Genomic DNA, 18,736 nt, shown 5'->3' on the forward strand with positions numbered 1-18,736 from the left:
CCGAGCAGCTGGGATTACAGGCACCTGCCACCATGCTCAGCTAATGTTTGCGTTTTTAGTAGAAACAGGGTTTCACCACGTTAGCCAGGCTGGTCTTGAACTCCTGACCTCAGGTAATCTGCCCGCCTAAGCCTCCCAAAGTGTTGGAATTACAGGTGTGAGCCACCACACACAGCTACATTTTATTTTTGTTTCAGTCTTTTCCAATTATTTGCTTGTTTGGGGTATAATGGGGAGCATATTCCCTGATTAGTTACTGAGATGCCCTCAGGGGCAACCTAAATTCTAAGGGTGCAAGAAAGTGACTGACTGTAGTAGGGATCTCCAGAAAGCATCAACACAATTATTTTCTTAAGTATTTAATTTGATATAGATAAATAACTGTTTTAATCTCAGTTGGCACCAAATTCATCCTCTGCTGTTATGTCTTAGGAGTTGGACTTAAATGGAGTAACATCTTCTCATCAACTACACTGGATAACTTTTATTTTGCCCATGTGCTGGGAATGTTTTTATTTGATGCTTTCTTGTATAGCCTTGTGGCCTGGTATATAGAAGCTGTCTTTCCAGGAAGCTATGGTGTGCCCAAGCCGTGGAACTTTTTCTTACAGGTAAGTTATAATTCTTCTGTTATTGATAGAGGCACCATCCTTATGAACTTCATTTATGATATTTATAAAAGCTCTGTCTGTAATGGAATCAGTAGGTCAGGTGGAAGAACCATTTTCATTTACACTTCAGCCATACTAATTCACTAGCCATATCCTAATCCCTTCTAAGCCCTCCAGTAAACGTAAGTAGTGGTAGATGATAGCTTGTGATCGGCTGGGCATGGTAGCTCACGCTGGTAATCCCAGCACTTTGGGAGGCTGAGGTAGGTGGATCACTTGAGGTCGGGAGTTCGAGACCAGCCTGGCCAACATGGTGAAACCCTGTCTCTACTAAAAATACAAAGAATTAGCCAGGCATGGTGGCATGCCTGTACTCCCAGCTACTCTGAAGCCTGAGGCAGGAGAATCGCTTGAACCCGGGAGGCAGAGGGTGCAGTGAGCCAAGACTGTGCTATTGCACTCCAGCTGGGACGACAGAGCGACACTCCATCTCAAAAAAAAAAAAAAAAAAAAAACTTGAGACCTCAAACTTTACAAATTATGAGTCATCTATCACTTTTATAGGAAAATGTTTTAAAAGGATTAAACTCTGGCATAAAGACATTAATATATGATGGGGCCAATGCAGTGACTCCCGCCTGTAATCCCAGCACTTTGGAAGGCCAAGGTGGGTGGATCTCCTGAGGTCAGGAGTTTGAGACCAGCCTGACCAACATGGCAAAACTCCATCTCTACAAAAATCCAAAAATTAGCCGGGTATGGTAGCGGGTGCGGGTAATCCCAGCTACTTGGGAGTCTGAGGCAGGAGAATTGCTTGAACCCAGGAGGTGGAGGTTGCAGTGAACCGAGATCGCACCATTGCACTCCGGCCTGCACAACAAGAGCGAAACTCCATCTCAAAAAAAATAAAATAAAAATAAATTAATATATGATGGGTCTTTACATGCTAGGAGAGGTTAGTTATGTCTGGGCGCACACCACCTGCATTATTTCCTTGGTTAGGTCAGATCTCCTAGAGTCAGAATCACAGAGAAAGGGGTAGCATTTGTATCCTGCCCTCTCTTCTCAGTATTTTTTCATACTATTTTTCACTTCTGTATCGCTCAGAAAAGAAGATCCAATAGAGTAATATAATACTGTTTGCTACAGCCTCATCTCTCAGTGATTTTCTTTTGTCTTCCGTAATATTTTTTTCTTCTTTTATTTTTGAGATGGAGTCTTGCTCTTGTCACTCAGGCTGGAGGGCAGTGCAGTGGCGCGATCTCGGCTCACTGCAAGCTCCGCCTCCCCGGTTCATGCCATTCTTCTGCCTCAGGGTCCTGAGTAGTTGGGACTACAGGCGTGAGACACAGCGCCTGGCCTTTTTTTTTTTTTTTTTTTTTTTTCCGGATATTTATTAGAGACGGGGTTTCACCGTGTTAGCCAGGATGGTCTCGATCTGACCTCACGATCCACCCGCCTCGGCCTCCCAAAGTGCTGGGATTACAGGCCTGGGCCACCGCACCCGGCCTCTTACAATTTTAATAGAGTAGTCTGCTTTTCGGCTGGGCACCGCGGCTCATGCCTGTAATCCCAGCGCTTTGGGAGACCAAGAAGGGCGGATCACCTGAGGTCAGGAATTCAAGACCGGTCTGGCCAACATGGCAAAACCACGTCTCTACTAAAAATACAAAAATTAGCCAGGTGTGGTGGTGCACACCTGCAGTCCCAGCTACTCGGGAGGCTGAGGCAGGAGAATTGCTTGAACTCAGGAGGTGGAGGTTGCAGTGAGCCGAGATTGCGCCATTGCACTCCAGCCTGAGCAGCAAAGCAAGACTCTGTCTCAAAAAAAAAAAAAAAAAAAAAAAGGATGGTCCGTGTTTTATGCCCGGGGTGTTCAGACACTAGCCAATTAACTCCAAAATTTTAATTTCAAGAAATTTTATGCAATCCATCTCAGTACAAAAGCTAACAGACCAAAGTATTGTTTAGCACTGCCTTTCCGTGCCTTGGCAGTGATTGTACTTTTCTTCCCTTCATAGCACTCTTACTGGTTTGTGGAATCACCTGAGAAAAAAACTGAAGTCAGTCAATTTTATGAGCAAATGCAAAGCAAGTATTTTGAAGCTGAACCAACTGATTTGAGAGCAGGTATCCAGATCAAACATTTGTGCAAGGTACTGTTTCAAAGATCTTTTATTCTTGATGAAACTGAAGCTTAGTTTACAGTTCATTGTAAATGCTTGTTACTGGAAATAACAAAATAAAAATTAGATGTTAATAACGGGTCATAGCCATCATGTTTACTTCCTTTGAGAAAGATAAAATATATATAGTATATAATCAAAAGTGTCATGTTTCTCCTCCCTCCAGAATATAATTAGATTTTGTTTTTTCTTTAGCATTTATTTTATGTTCAGGGGTACATGTGAAGGTTTGTTATATCGAAAAACTCAGGTCATAATGGTTTGATGTCCAGATTATTTTGTCACCCAGGTGACACTAAGCCTAGTACCCAATAGTTATTTTTTTCTGCTCCTCTCCCTTCTCCCAGCCTCTACCCTCTGGGAGGTCCCAGTGCCTGTTGTTCCCCTCTTTGTGTTCATGTGTTCTCATCATTTAGCTCCCACTCTTAAGTGAGAACATGCGGTATTTGTTTTTCTGTTCCTGTGTTAGTTTGCTAAAGATGATGGCCTCCAGTTCCATTCATGTTCCTGCAAATGAAATGATCTTGTTCTTTTCTGTGGCTGCGTAGTATTCCATGGTGTATATGTACCACGTTTTCTTTATTCAGTCTACCATTGATGGGCATTTAGGCTTATTGCATGTCTTTGCTATTGTGAATGGTGCTGCAATGAATGTACACGTGCATGTGTCTTTATGATAGAACGATTTCTGTTCCTTTGGGTACATACCCAGTAATGGGATTGCTGGGTCAAATGGTAGTTCTGCTTTTAGCTCTTTGAGGAATTGCCACACTGCTTTCCACAATGGTTGAACTAATTTACACTCCCCTAACAGTGTATAAGCATTCCCTTTTCTCTGCAACCTCACCAGTATGTTACTTTTTGACTTTTTAATAATAGTTATTCTGACTGGTATGAGGTGGTAACTTATTGTAGTTTTGATTTGCATTTCTCTAATGATCAGCAGTATTGAGCTTTTTTTCATATGCTTCTTGGCCACGTGTATGTCTTCTTTTGAAAAGTCTCTGTTCATGTCCTTTGTCGACTTTTTAATGGGATTTTTTTTTTCTTGTAAATTGTTTAAGTTCCTTATAGATGCTGGATATTAGACTTTGTCAGATGTATAGTTTGCAAACTTTTTCTCCTATTCTGTGGGTTGTCTGTTTACTGTGTTGATAGTTTCTTTTGCTGTGCAGAAGCTCTTTAGTTTCATTAGATCTCACTTGTCAATTTTTGCTTTGGTTGCAATTGCTTTTGGCATCTTCATGAAATCTCCGCCAGAGTTGATTTTTGTATATGGTGTAAGGAAAGGATCCTATAAACTACAACTTATATTTTAGTGTGGACAAAAGTGCTTAACAATTGAATGAAAAATAAGATAATTGTAGTACATAGTATATGCCATTAGGAAAATAAATAGAGTGATGATCTATTAATTGAGAGAAGGATGGACAGGAGGAACATTTCTAATAGTTATGTTAATGATAAGTTATGTTAATGAAGCATCTCTGAAAATATGGCCATTGTGGATGCCACGACCCTCTCCAACAATATCACCTCAGTTGAACAGAGCCACCTCATCCCAAATTAGGCTCGTTTTCCTGGAATAGCCTACATCCAGTGACTGCTTAAGGTGGGGATATTAAGGCCCAGCTTTTTCCTCCAGCTCCAGTCAGCTCTGAATGATCATCCAAACTGCAGAACTTGTGTGGTTGACCTTGTTGTCACTGTATGTACTGTAGCCCTACTATTTTCTCTCCCAAATCGGTATCCTTCCTTTCTTCACACAGGTGTTGGGCCTAAGAACACTCCTGCATGCTAATTTCTCTTATGTAAACTTCCTGGATGCCAATTTTCATCTTACAGTTCACTTCCCATGGAACCAGTTAGTGATTACTGATACCCAGAGTTGCCAGAGAAAGTAGATGATAAGATGACTGGTAGACTCTGGTACAAGTTAGCAGTACAGTGTTCATATGTGGTGAATTGGGATGATATACCAGGGGAAATAAATGCATCAGTTAGTGACATCCATCAAGCATTTGAAAAATATGGGAGTATTAGTAGTTATATGGACTATAGAATTGGATAAGTATTGCTGGGGGAGAACCGATACATGGACATTGTTTACGATTAACCATCAGAGGCTAGGTGTTATAAAATCTAGTGAGCCTCCTAGGAAACATATAAAGAGATTCTCATCCTCAGTAGCCAAAGAAAAGAAAAAAACTGAGAACTAAGCCCCAGACTTAATCAAAAGAATAGGAGGGCTCTAGAAAAGCTTAAATTCCTAATCTGTGCAGGTTTGCTTTACCAGGACTTTGAGTCGATGCTATAAAGGATTGTGGAATTGGGAGCAGGTGAGGGTATTTTGCACATGGGAGGAACATGAATCACTGGAACCGGAGGGTAGACTACAGTTGGCAGGCTTCACGATGGTCCCCAGCGATCCTCACCTCCTGATATTCACGCCCTTGTCCAGTCCTCTCCTGTGTGATCTGTATAATACAATGGAAGTGAAAATACATGCTTTCCAAAACCAGTTCATAGCAGGTATTGTGAATTTTACTTTGGTCTTCAGTTGCTTGCCCTTAAGTAAGCCACCATGTCTTTCAAGTTGCCCTGTGGACTTGCTTCTGTGGACAAGAACCAAGGCTTTCCAATATAACCAATACCAGCTTCCCAGCCGTGTGAGTGAGCCCTCTTGGAAGTGGATGTCTTGGCTTCTGTCAAGCTTCAGGTGACTACAGTCCAAGTTAGCACCTTGACTGCAACCTCAGAGAAACCCTGAATCAGTCCCATCCAACGAATCTACTATATGACTGTTTTGCAAGTGGACCCAGAGAGCATTTATTGAAGCATTAAGAAATGTGCTAACAAGAGGAACACCAGCATCATTGGGAACTGTTGCCAATAGGAGATATTATTGCAGAACTGGACTCACTGATAACAACGGAGATATGATTCAAAAATAATCGAGATCAGGGTGTGGCACAGGCGTGAACAATTTTCCTAATAAGTGACAAGTTTGGAGTGGCAGTCTGGGGCACTTGATCCACAAATGATGGTTAATAAAACACAATTTCCTGGAGGCAAGATAGATGGGCAGCCAGTGAGGGCATTGCTCAAACCATACAACCAGAAGTGTGGATGAATGAATCATTAGGAGCCCGAGGCAAGGCACCCCGTAGTAATTAATGGTCTCCTCCATCCTTTTCAGTTTTCAGAGCTGACACCTATTGACTGGAGGAGGGGCTTGATTGCTAAGTGGAAGCAGACTGCAAAACTAAGGCAAAGGCACATGATAATGATTACCCTAGTCTTTCTGCAAAAGGACCTATAGCTATTTGTCTAGGTGATACTCAGAGATGCAAAGTGTCCTCATAGTCCCATTGTTTAACCAGGGGTATGTGCAGGCTAGGTAATAAATGAAATCCTGGTCCTTGTCCGGCTTACAGTAGGTACACTGGGACCGTGGACACACCCAGTGGGCATCTCCACAGCTGTCACATGTACAATTGGAAACGACATACTTTGTAGCTGGCGTAACCCTTACATTGGCCCCATGGCGTCTAGAGAAGAGCTGCCCCTACAGGGTCAAATCAAGCTGAATCCTTTGAAACTACCTACCTCCACTAGCCAAGATGGTAAATCAAAAGCATTGTTACATTCTGGGGAAGTGGCAGATATTAGAATCACCTTTGAAGAATGTATTACTAGAGGCTGGGCGTGGTAGCTCATGCCTGTAATCCTAACACTTTGGGAGGTCAAGGCAGGCGGATCACAAATTCAGGAGATCAAAACCATCCTGGCTAACACAGTGAAACCCCATCTCTACTAAAAATACAAAAATTAGCCGGGCATGGTGGCACGCTCCTGTAGTCCCAGCTACTCAGGAGACTGAGGCAGAAGAATCACTTGAACCCGGGAGGCAGTGGTTGCAGTGGGCCAAGATGGCGCCACTGCATTCCAGCCTGGGTGACAGAGTGAGACTCTGTCCCAAAGAAAAAGAATGTATTAGTAGTGATCTCTGGTCACATTACCATTTAAGTTACCACTCTAGTTTGTGCAAAAATCCACCCAGATGAATGCTGCGGGATGACAGTGGATCTACCACAAACTCAAGTAAATAGTTGACTCAGTTGCAGCTGTGTCTAGTATCATTTGCCTGTGGCAGGAGATTAACACAACCTATGGACATAATGTGAGACCATTGATTTGGAACATCTCTCTTTCCATCACTATCAGATCAGAGATTTTTTTATTCATTTGAAATGAACACCAATATATATTTACTTGTGTCCAGAGCTATAAAGATTCTTTGGCTGTCTGGCCTAATATAATCTGAAAGGACATGGACTGGCTATTCATCTTGCATCTGGCCAAAGATTTCTTGAATAAGACCTCTAAAGCACAGACATCAAAGCAAAAATTGGCAAATGGAATTGTGTCAGGCTTAAAAGCTTCTGACCAGGCACGGTGGCTCACGCCTGTAATCCCAGGACTTTGGGAGGCCGAGGCAGGAAGATCACGAGGTCAGGAGTTTGAGACCGGCCTGGCCAATACGGTAAAACCCCATCTCTACTAAAAATACAAAAATTAGTCGGGTGTGGTGGCATGTGCCTGTAGTCCCACCTACTCAGGAGGCAGAGGCTGAAGAATCACTTGAACCCGAGAGGCGGAGGTTGCAGTGAGCTGAGATTGCGCCACTGTACTCCAGCCAGAGCGACAGAGTGAGACTGCATCTCAAAAAAAAAAAAAAAAGCTCTGCACAGTGAAGGAAGGAAACAATCAACAAAGGGAAGACACAGTTTACAGACTGGGAGAAAATATTTGCAAACCATTCATCCAACAAGGGATTAATAGCCAAAATATAAAAGGAACTGAAACAACTCACTAGCAAAAAAAAAAAAAAATCCAATTTAAAAATAGGCAAGAGATCCAAATAGGCATTTCTCAAAAGAAGTAATACAAAGGGCCAACAGGTATGTGAAAAAACTGTCAGTGCAGCTAATCATCAGGAAAATGCAAATCAAAACCCCAAAGAGATATTATCTCAACCCAGTTAAACCGATATTATCAAAAAGACAGAAAATAATAAATGCTGGTGAGGATGCAGAGAAAGGGAAACCCTTGTATACTCTTGGTGGGAATGTAAATTAGTACAGCCACGCTGGAAAATGGTACAGGGGTTGCTCATAAACCTAAAAATAGAACTGTCATATGATCCAGCAATCCCACTGCTAGATATGTATCCAAAAGAAAGGAAGTCAGTGTATCAAAGATCTATCTACACGCTCATGTTAATTGTAGCATAACTCAATTAACTTGGTTATTCTTGGTTAGCATAACTAACCAAGATATGGAATCAACCTAAATGTCCATCAGGAGATGAATGTGTAAAGAAAATGTGGTGTATATACATAGTGGAAAATTACTGAGCCACAAGAAAGAATGAAATCAAGTCATCTGCAGCAACATGGATGGAACTGGGGATATTATGTTAAGTGAAATAAACCAGACACAGAAAGACAAACACTGCATGTTCTCATTCATATGTGGAGCTAAAATAATTCATTTCGTGAAAGTAGTGAATAGAGTGGTGGTGACCACTGACTAGAAAGGGTAGTGCAGAGTAGGGCATAAAAAGGGGTTTCTTGACGAGTACAAAAATGCAGTTAGATAGAAAATGTTTGATGGCACAGTAAGGCAACTACAGTTAGTAATAATTTGCTGCATATTTTAAAATAGGAGAGAAGGTTTGGACTTTTTTTTTTTTTTTTTTTTTTTTGAGACAGAGTTTCACTGTGTCACCCAGGCTAGAGTGCAGTGGCATGATCTTGGCTCGCTGTAACCTCTGCCTCCCTGGTTCAAGCAATTATCCTGTCTCAGCCTCCCAAGCAACTGGGATTACAGGCACATGTCAACATGTCCGGCTAATTTTTGTATTTTTAGTAGTGACAGGGTTTCACCATGTTAGCCAGGTTGGTCTCGATCTCCTGACCTCAGATGATCCACCCGCTTTGGCCTCCCAAAGTGCTGGGATTATGGGTGTGAGCCACCACGCTCAGCCTGGCCTTTTCCCAATACAAAGGAATAATAAATGTTTGAGATGATGGATATCCCAGTTACCCAGTTTTTATCATTACAAACTGTATGCTTCTAGCAAAATATCACATGCACTCCATAAATATATACAATGATTATGCACCTATGAAAATTAAAAATGAATTGTAAAAAGTAAAATTAACTTAAAGTTATATGGGTATACGAAACTTAATGCTTTCAAACCTGAGTAATCAAAAAGAAATCTCATAAAGATAACATAGGAAATTATCTTGATAAAACAAAAAATACTGTGTTTTAGGTCAGTTACCAAAAAGGTAAAGAACCTGTAGTGTGATTGCTTTTCCTTTTGGGAAGCTTACTTAGGTATCCTGGAAATCAAGCCTAATGAAAAGTTACCTGAATTTAATCAGACATAGGAAGTATGTCCAAAACTGTAAATGTATATCGTGTCATAGAAGAATGTAAGCAAGGAAACTGGTACCTTGGTGGGGGAATACACAGCTCTTAGTAAAAAGCATGAGAAATTTTCTGGTTACATGGAAAAACTCAGATATATCAGGTAAAGCCAAGAGTTTAGGATCAAGTTATCCTGAAAGAAAATATTGCTTTTCTAGGCCTTCAGGACAGAACATTGCAGTGTCAGATCATAACAGCCAAGTTAAAACTGGCGCAAAAGTTACAGGAGATGATGAAAAAGTTGAAGAGAAAATTATCACCCCAACCAAGCAAAAAGATAAACCTTTTCAAGGGGAGGATGAGGATTGAGGACAGTGATGTATGATCCACTGCAAATCATATGCAGTGGATACAGCGAAAGTTGAATTTTTGAGATTTTTGAATTTTTGAGATGAATCAGAGAAGCTTCGGGAGAAAAGCCCTATCCCAAGAAATGAAATCACCTTTCTGAATGAAGAAAACAACATTTCTGACCTGAAAGTATACAAATTAAATGCGTCTCAGGAAGAAACATGGCAAAAATAAAAACTGTCTGCAGTTTAGAAGATAGTTATTAAAGAAACAGATTTTAGAATTAAAAATCAAAGCCTCTTGCACTTTTAGCAAGAACAGATCAGTACTTCAAGAAAACCTGTTGTTCTAACATAGGGGACCAAATTTTTAGTTTTGTATTAGTATTAGTATATTTTTAATATTAAGTTCAATCTTTACAAAGACATTATTCCCTTCTAATTATAGTAACCTAATTACGCACAAATTTCTTGTATAAATTTATTCTTCACAAACCTTATCACACCTTACTCAGACATTCAATGATATGCTTAGATTTTCTGCTTTATCCCATACTTACTCTTTTATAAATAATGTCATTTTACCTTAGGACAAAAGTTACCACGTAAGATTTTTTACACAAAATTATTTTCTTTTTTCAGCCTTTCTTGTCAAAAATATATCTTTATATCCATAACTTTCTATTTTTTGGGGTTTTCTTTTTTGAGACAGAGTCTCACTCTGTTTCCCAGACTATAGTGTGGTGGCATGATCTTGGCTCACCGCAACCTCCACCTCCTGGGTTCAAGTGATTCTCCTGCCTCAGCCTCCTGAGTAACTGGGATTACAGGCGCGTACCACATGCCAAGCTAATTTTTATATTTTTAGTAGAAATGAGGTTTCACCATGTTAGCTGGGCTGGTCTCGAACTCCTGACCTCAGGTGATCCATATATATATATGATCCCCCAGCCTCAGTCTCCCAGAGTACTGGGAATACAGGTGTTAGCCACTGTGCCCGGCCGATATATTCATAACTTTCCTCTCTATCTCTCTCTCTCTCTTTCTCTCTCTCTCTCTCTCTCTCTCTCTCTCTCACTTCCTGGTTCCTTTCTATCTTGTTTTTATGTATTTCCTAAATTCACTTTTTGAAATAATCTTTAACCTCTGAATTAGACAAAATTATATTTTTTCTCAATAAAGAACACACATACTTATGCCTTATGATTTTTATCAAAAACACATCTTTTTGCATACTATATACAGAATTATCTATATTGATAGAATTTTAACTTAATAACCTTAATTTCTACTAAGCAATTTTGAACTGTCACATATCTGTATCTTATAGAAAAGAATCATTTTATAATCTTTTGAGGCATATTTCCCCATGACATACGTTTTTGTATTAATAGACCCAAATATATTTATTTAGTGTTTCTATAAAATTTAAGAAGTCCACAACAAACATATTTATGTTCAGCAATTTTTTATTTTTTTGTCTTATTTGGAAATGACCCAAACAATGAGTATCACTTAATTTAACATAACATCTATTTAAAATTTTAAATTACATAACAAGTTTATTTATAAATGTTTATCTCATTTATATTTCTCAAATTTATTGTTAATATTATACCTAGATTATTTATGAAAGTTGAGATATTAGACAAAGCTAGCCATCATTTTAAGCTATTTTCCTGTTATCCACTTTTATAGCCTGTGAATATCATGTGTTTACCTAAGTTAACCTAAGTTAGAACCTTTACATTAAGTATGTGGGTATTTTGCTGATAACATAAAAGTTACAGATGTTTTTATCGAATGAACAGCATTAAATTAGTCCTACTTATCAAGGAGCTACATAAAGATCATTCTGGGTTTTTTTTTTTTTTTTTTTTTTTTTGAGACAGAGTTTCACTCTTATTGCCCAGGCTGGAGTACAATGGTGCGATCTCGGCTCACCGCAACCTCCACCTCCCAGGTTCAAGTGTTTCTCCTGCCGGAGCCTCCCTAGTAGCTGGGATTACAGGCATGTGCCACCACGCCCAGCTAATTTTGTATTTTTAGTAGAGACAAGGTTTCTCCGTGTTGGTCAGGCTGGTCTCAAACTCCGACCTCAGGTGATCCGCCCACCTCGGCCTCCCAAAGTGCTGGGATTACAGGCGTGAGCCATTGCGCCCGGCCCATTCTGTTTTTAAGTTGGGGTTATAATTTTGTGACCTTATAACATCTAACAGAGAAACATACAAAACTGTTTCAGCAGTAAACTCAAAAATGTATGGGCAAGGTGTATGTTGACAATTTTGAAGACATTTCTATTTTTATTTTACCAATGATGTTAAAGCCAGCTTATTTGTTAAAGACATACATAAGTCACATGAACTAAAAGGAATTTGAGTTAATTACTGTATATTTTATATGAGTGCTCCTTTAAGTTAATCTGAAGAGAATTTCTCAAGGGATTTTTGGCCAGACTTTACATGTAGACACAACACATAACATAAAACGTGTACATATGTGGAAACACACCTAAACACACACATATATACACAGACAGACGCTGTAGCGTTTATTTTAGAATTTTAGTCATGGGAGAGTAATACAAACTCACAAATTTATAAAGGAGAGTTAGATCCAAATTATATTTCTGACAAAATGAGACTTGTTTACGTGACTAAACTTTATTTTCTCTGCTAGGTACTTTCTCTAATTGAGACTGTGGACCAAAATTTTTGGTAAAGTAGCTTTCATAGCAGTTTGATTTTTTAAAAAATAAACAAAACACTCTTTTTCTTTTTTCAGTTTTAAATAAGCTTAGGATTAAGTATTCCAATGCTTACATTTAGCTAGGACTGGCTAAATTGTAGAAGAAAACAAAATCTCCAAGTAGACTTGCATTTTTAGTAACAAATCTCCTCTTTTGTGTGCTGGCCTGGTTTGCTTACTAGTCAATGAAGGTAAGGAAGCATTTGAGCAGGTTTCTTTTTTGGCTTTTTCACCCTGCCTTGTAGACAAAGCAAAATGTTTATGTTGGAGAGAGATACCTTATAATGTTGATCTGAGCTCAAGATTTTGACTCGTTTGATCTGGAAGCCTAACTTTTATGAACATTTACCTAGTTCTTTTTCTTATAGACTAATAATCCTTCAATTAACTGTCCCATCACTATAAGTGATTGTTAGCCAGGCAATCCTAAATGGACATTTCTGAAAAATGTTCAGGTTGCTGTAATTTGTCAAGCCATTAATTTGAAAGCCCTTTAAGACTTTTTTATTCTTGGCTGGAATGGTGTAAGCAATGAGTTTTATTTCAACATCAGTAGAAAAGTCAGCAGATTCCGAGTAGGCTGGAAATATCATAGAGGACTTAGAAGGCTCTACATGTCAACTCTATAGTTAGAAGCTTTTGAAAGCGTTTGAGAATGACCATTTCAGCTGTGAATGTTTTAAACATAATTTTCCCGTTGGTTTAAAAATGTGCTCCAAAATGGCCCATAATGCTAGCTCAAATCCCAGAAAACCTAACATTCCTTCATGTTTGAGAATCCCATTTTGTTCTTATTAATCTCTTGAGAGCAAAGGCAATCCCATTAATCCTGTCAGCAAATATCAGGAGTGTAGACTGGTGTTTTAGATGGTAGTGACCATCCTAGTAGCTTTTAGAATCTGCGTCTACCATTAGAATGTTTTCTTACTCTGAGAATGTTTTTAGAAGCAAGCAAGGGGAAAGAGCCAAATCATTTAAAAATGCACATAAGCAAGCCAAAATGAAACCAAAATCAGAGTGTTCACAAAAACTTTAACCCAGGCATGCTGACCAAACAAAATATTAAACTAGGCATGCAGGCCATGTGAATTCACCAGAAACACATGCCTCAGACACAGGATATAAATTATGTAGAATCCAGGATACTCAAACCAGAAGGGTAGTTGTCTTTATACCAGAAAGGACTTGTCATAAAAGAAAGTCTTATCATTCTAGGAGAGAGATAAGGTTCTTTATTAAGGTGGCCTTACAACCAAAACAAACCCCATATGAAGTCATAAACCACTCACCAAAGTGAGGGAGGATGAGAATCTGAGAAGAGATTCACTGGGGCATAAAAAGTAACTCATGGAAACAGAGAATGTAGAGGCCTCAGTTGTACCACATTTGATTCCAGGGGCTGCTGATTCTTCTGAAGTGAGCTCACTTTGATCCCACTTCTGACACCATTTATATCAATAACAGAGAGAGGCTCTCTAAAAGAAAATGGTATTTACTTGGAAATAGAGCATTCATGTGTTTTGGTAAATTGTGTATATATATATATATTCATGGAAGCAAAGAATTATAAAGATTTTTAAAGGAGAATTAAGAGGATTATGTGATTGCTTCAGATAATTACTTTTGGCTACAAGGATTAATAACAAGCATGGTGCTAGTCTGAGGTCAGGCAGGCAGTTGCTGGGCAGACGTCTTTACAGAAACATTTTTTGTGTAGGACTGCAATGGCCTTTATGCAAGGTTGTGGTTTCTTTTTTCCTTTTCTTTCTTTCTTTCTTTTTTTTTTTTTTTTTTTTTTTTTTGAGACAGAGTCTCCCTCTATTTCCCTGGCTAGAGTACAGTGGTGTGATCTTGGCTTATTGCAACCTCTGCCTCCTAGGTTCAAGCAATTCTCTTGTCTCAGCCTCCAGAGTAGCTGAAATTACAGGCACGTGCCACCATGTCTGGCTACTTCTTGGATTTTTAGTAAAGACAAGGTTTCGCCATGTTGGCCAGGATGGTCTCAAACTCCTAACCTCAGGTGATCCACCTGCCTCAGCCTCCTAAAGTGCTGGGGTTACAGGTGTGAGCCACCGTGCCCGGCTGCCAGGTTGTGGTTTCTGCAGAGCCTTTTGTGATAGCCCTTGTTATCAGGCATTTGTACATGAGAACTCTCTCTTCATGGCCTTCCCTAGATGTATTTAGTAAGGTGTTGTGTTTTTTTTGTTTTGTTTGTTTTTGTTGTTGTTGTTGTTGTTGTTTTAACACAAGTGACCTCATTTTGATTTGGACAATGTTCATACTACATTCTAATCTTCTAATTGAGAACTGTTTCCTGGAAACCCAAACCTGAAACAGCGCCCTTGGAGCTAATACTAGATGAGAATGAACCAGATGGTTGAAAAGCTAGGAACAGGCCAGGTGCGGTGGGTGGCTCACGCCTGTAATCCCAACACTTTGGGAGCCCAAGGCGGGTGAATCACCTGAGGTCAGGAGTTCAAGACCAACCTGACCAATATAGTGAAACTCCATCTCTAATAAAATACAAAATTAGCCGGGCGTGGTGGCAGGCGCCTGTTATCCCAGCCACTTGTAAGACTGAGGCAGGAGAATTGCTTGAACCCGGCGGGGCAGAGGTTACAGCGAGCCAAGATCATGCCACTGCACTCCAGCCCGGATGACAGAGTGAGACTCCATCCCCCTCCCCAAGGGAAAAAAAAAATAGGAACAAAAAATTCAAATAGAAAAAAATCAAAACCCTTGGGTTGGAAAGCGCTTCACATGTTGATTATGTTTTGAATCAGAAGTGGTGCCAGTGTACAATTGGACAGGCAGGACCATTCTAGCTGTTGTGAGGATGGTGAGTGGAAACAAGAAGACAAATTGGAGGCTTTAATAGTAGCTCAGGTAGGATATGATGGCACCATGGACCAGGCTGGTGGCACTGGAGATCGCAGTATAAAGATTCAAAACAGGCCAGGTATGGTAGCTTACACCTGTCATCCCAGCACTTTGGGAGGCCAAGGCGGGTGATCACCTGAGGTCAGGAGTTCGAGATCAGCCTGGTCAACATGGTGAAACCCCGTCTATACTAAAATTACAAAAATTAACCGGGTGTGGTGGCGGGTACCCATAATCTCAGGAGGCTAAGGCAGGAAAATTGTTTGAACCTGGGAGGTGGAGTTGCAGTGAGCCGAGACTGCGCCACTGCATTCCAGCCTAGGTAACAGAGTGAGACTCTGTCAAAAAAAAAAAAAAAGATGCAAAATGTGTTTTAAGGTTATAACTGAAGACTTATGTATAGGTTAGATGTAGGATTGAGGGAAAAGGAAGAAACTAATGTGGCTGTTGGTTTAGTGGCTTGAGGAAATGGGGGGTTAGTTGACCAGTTATGAATATTGGAGACACTGGGGAAAAGTCACAGTTTGATTAGTTTATTGTTGGTTTTTAAATGAAAATTTGGGAAATTAAGAGCTTACTTTTGGATATAGGAACTTCAGACTTCATCCAAGTAGAGATTTCAAATAAGCAGTTGCAGGCCTGATGCTTAAGTCTGTGGAGAAGACAGTATAAGACACCTAGGGAGAAAATACCTACCACCATTTGGGATTTTTAAAAACTTAAATAGTTTTTTTTTTCTTGAGACGGAGTCTCGCTGTTGCCAGGCTGGAGTGCAATGGTGTGATCTCAGCTCACTCTAACCTCCGCCTCCTAGGTTCAAGCAATTCTCGTGCCTCAGCCTCCTGAGTAGCTGGGACTACAAGTGCCCGCCACCACACCTGGCTAATTTTTGTATTTTTAGTAGAGACGGGGTTTCACCATGTTGGCCAGGATGGTCTCGATCTCCTTACCTCGTGATCCACCTGCCTCAGTCTCCTAAAGTGCTGGGATTACAGGCATGAACCACCGCACCCAGCCCAATAGTATTTTTTTTCTATTACACAAGATGTTTGCCTTTATTCACCATCTATAGGTTGTGTTAGAAGGAAAATATGTGTTAATTCTTAATGATATGGGCTTGAATCCCAACTCTTCCATTTAAGTATTGTGTTTCTTAAACTGTTTTCACCTCATTAAAAAAAAAAAAAAAAAATCTAACCTAATTCTTCTTACTAGCTTGTGTAAGTACTCAAGTTGGCTCCTAGGTACCCATGTCTGCTCCAGACAAGCAAATATTAATATACCATCTCTCCTTGAAAGTTTAAATTGCAGGCTGGTTGGTTGCCTGGAAACCTTACCTCTAAGATGGGTTCAAGAAAAGTTATAATTTCATAGATTTTTTAGCTTCTACTTGTTGCTAGACTGGGAGTGATTCTTTTTCCACCTTCTTGTGTATTAAGCAGAAGCACTACTAGTCTACACATAAAAAATTTGAGATAAATATCCATGTGTGATTTTCAATTGACAGTTCTCTAAATTGGGCCAAAGACATTAACTGAAGAAGATTGTGGCATTATAAGTTCAAGATGGAAACTGAAACAAAGCAGTCATCCATTGGATCAACAGATGATTGGATAAAGAAATAATTATGGTATAAGCCGGGCACAGTGGCTCACACCTGTAATCCCAGCACTTTGGGAGGCCAAGGCGGGTGGATCACCTGAGGTCAGGAGTTCGAGACCACCCTGACTAACATGGTGAAACCTCATCTCTACTAAAAATACAAAATTAGCCGGGCACGGTGGTGCACGCCTGTAATCCCAGCTACTCGGGAGGCTGAGGCAGGAGAATCGCTTGAACCCAGGAGGTGGAGGTTGCAATGAGCCAAGATCGTGCCACTGCACTCTAGCCTGTGCAATAAGAGTGAAACTCTGTCTCAAAAAACAATTTTAAAAATTAAAAATAATAATAATTGTGGTATGTACACACGATGGAATACTACTCAGCCATAAAAAAAAATGAAATCATGTATTTTGCAGTAACATGGATGAAACTGGAGACCACTGTCTTAAGTGAAACAACCCAGCAACAGAAAGTCAAATTCTGCATGTTCCCACTTATTAGTGACAGCTAAATAGTATGTATACATGGACATACAGTGTGGAATGACAGACATTGGAGACTCAAAAGGGTGCGATTGTGGGAGATGCATGAAGGATGAAAAATCACTTGAAGCAGTGTTTATTATTTGGGTCATGGTTACACTAAAAGCCCAGACCTCACCACTATACCATATATCTGTGTAACAAAATGGCGCCTGTACCCCTTACATTTATACACATAAAGTAAAATAGAAAAGAAAGCAGTAATGAATAAGATTGCTCAGGGAATGTTTGTATATCTACTGTGACATTCTAAACCTTGTGTTATGCCTTCAAATATTTCTTTTCATAGTTTCATTCCTTTACACTTTGATTTTTCTTCTCATAACTGATGATGTATTGTGTCTTTGATAGCTGATATGAGTGCTTGGTCTTTCAATGTGATTGTGATAAAGTTAGTATTTGTGGGATTTTTCCCATAGGTATTCCAAACGCACAACACTACCAAAGTAGCTGTAAATGACTTGTCTTTGAATTTATATGAGGGGCAGATCACTGTTCTTCTAGGACATAATGGGGCAGGAAAATCCACCACTCTATCCATTCTCTCAGGTAGGTGTTCCACTCTGTTAAAAAAAACTGTAGATAAAGCAATGAGACTTTTGTGTATCCTCTTGATGTTTACAGTTTAGTGATTTCTGCAATACATACTGTAATCATCTCCTTTATTTTCAAGTTTGCAAATAATTGTTATAAAATTTAAAATTAGTATTTATTTTGGGGAAGAGGAAAGAGGACATTACATAATGATAAAAAGGTCAATCTACCAAGAAAACATAACTATTCTTAATATGAATGCAGTCAAAGAACAGAGCATCAAAATGCTCAAAGCAAAAACTGATAGACTTGAAAAAAGAAATAGACACATTTGCAATTATAGTTGGAGACTTCAACACCACTCTTCTGGCAATTGATAGAACCAGTAAACAGAAATTATTAAAGTTACTGAAAAACTTAACAGCACTGTTACTCAAAACAATCTAATTGACATTTATAGAGGATTCCACTCAGCAGAATACACTTTTTTTTTTTCTTTTTTTTTTTTCTTTTTTTTTTTTCTTTTGAGATGGAATCTCGCTCTGTCGCCGGGCTGGAGTGTAGTGGCGCAATCTCAGCTCACTGCAACCTCTGCCTCCCAGGTTCAAGCAATTCTCATGATTACAGGCACGCACCACCATGCCCGGCTGATTTGTGTATTTTTAATAGACACAGGGTTTCGCCATGTTTCCCAGGCTGGTCTCAAACTCCTGAGCTCAAACGATCCACCCACCTCGGCCTCCCAAAGTATTGAGATTACAGGTATGAGCCACTGCGCCCGGCCTGCAGTAAGTGAATAGTTTCTAGTGTGTAACATTTTAATTCCTTTAATAATTTTT

At 39.7% G+C, this 18,736-nt stretch overlaps 1 long non-coding RNA gene across 1 annotated transcript; it reads left to right on the forward strand.

The window, feature by feature from the left end:
- Positions 1–457: 457 nt before the first annotated feature.
- LOC140711738 (uncharacterized) lies at positions 458–17,939 on the forward strand. The gene is made up of 3 exons (XR_012093032.1): positions 458–611; positions 2,633–2,767; positions 17,783–17,939. It is a non-coding gene; the product is annotated as an uncharacterized lncRNA (long non-coding RNA).
- The last annotated feature ends 797 nt before the right edge of the window (positions 17,940–18,736 follow it).

Source organism: Chlorocebus sabaeus, chromosome 5 (assembly GCF_047675955.1).
Source record: "Chlorocebus sabaeus isolate Y175 chromosome 5, mChlSab1.0.hap1, whole genome shotgun sequence".
NCBI classification, from domain to species: Eukaryota; Metazoa; Chordata; class Mammalia; order Primates; family Cercopithecidae; genus Chlorocebus; species Chlorocebus sabaeus.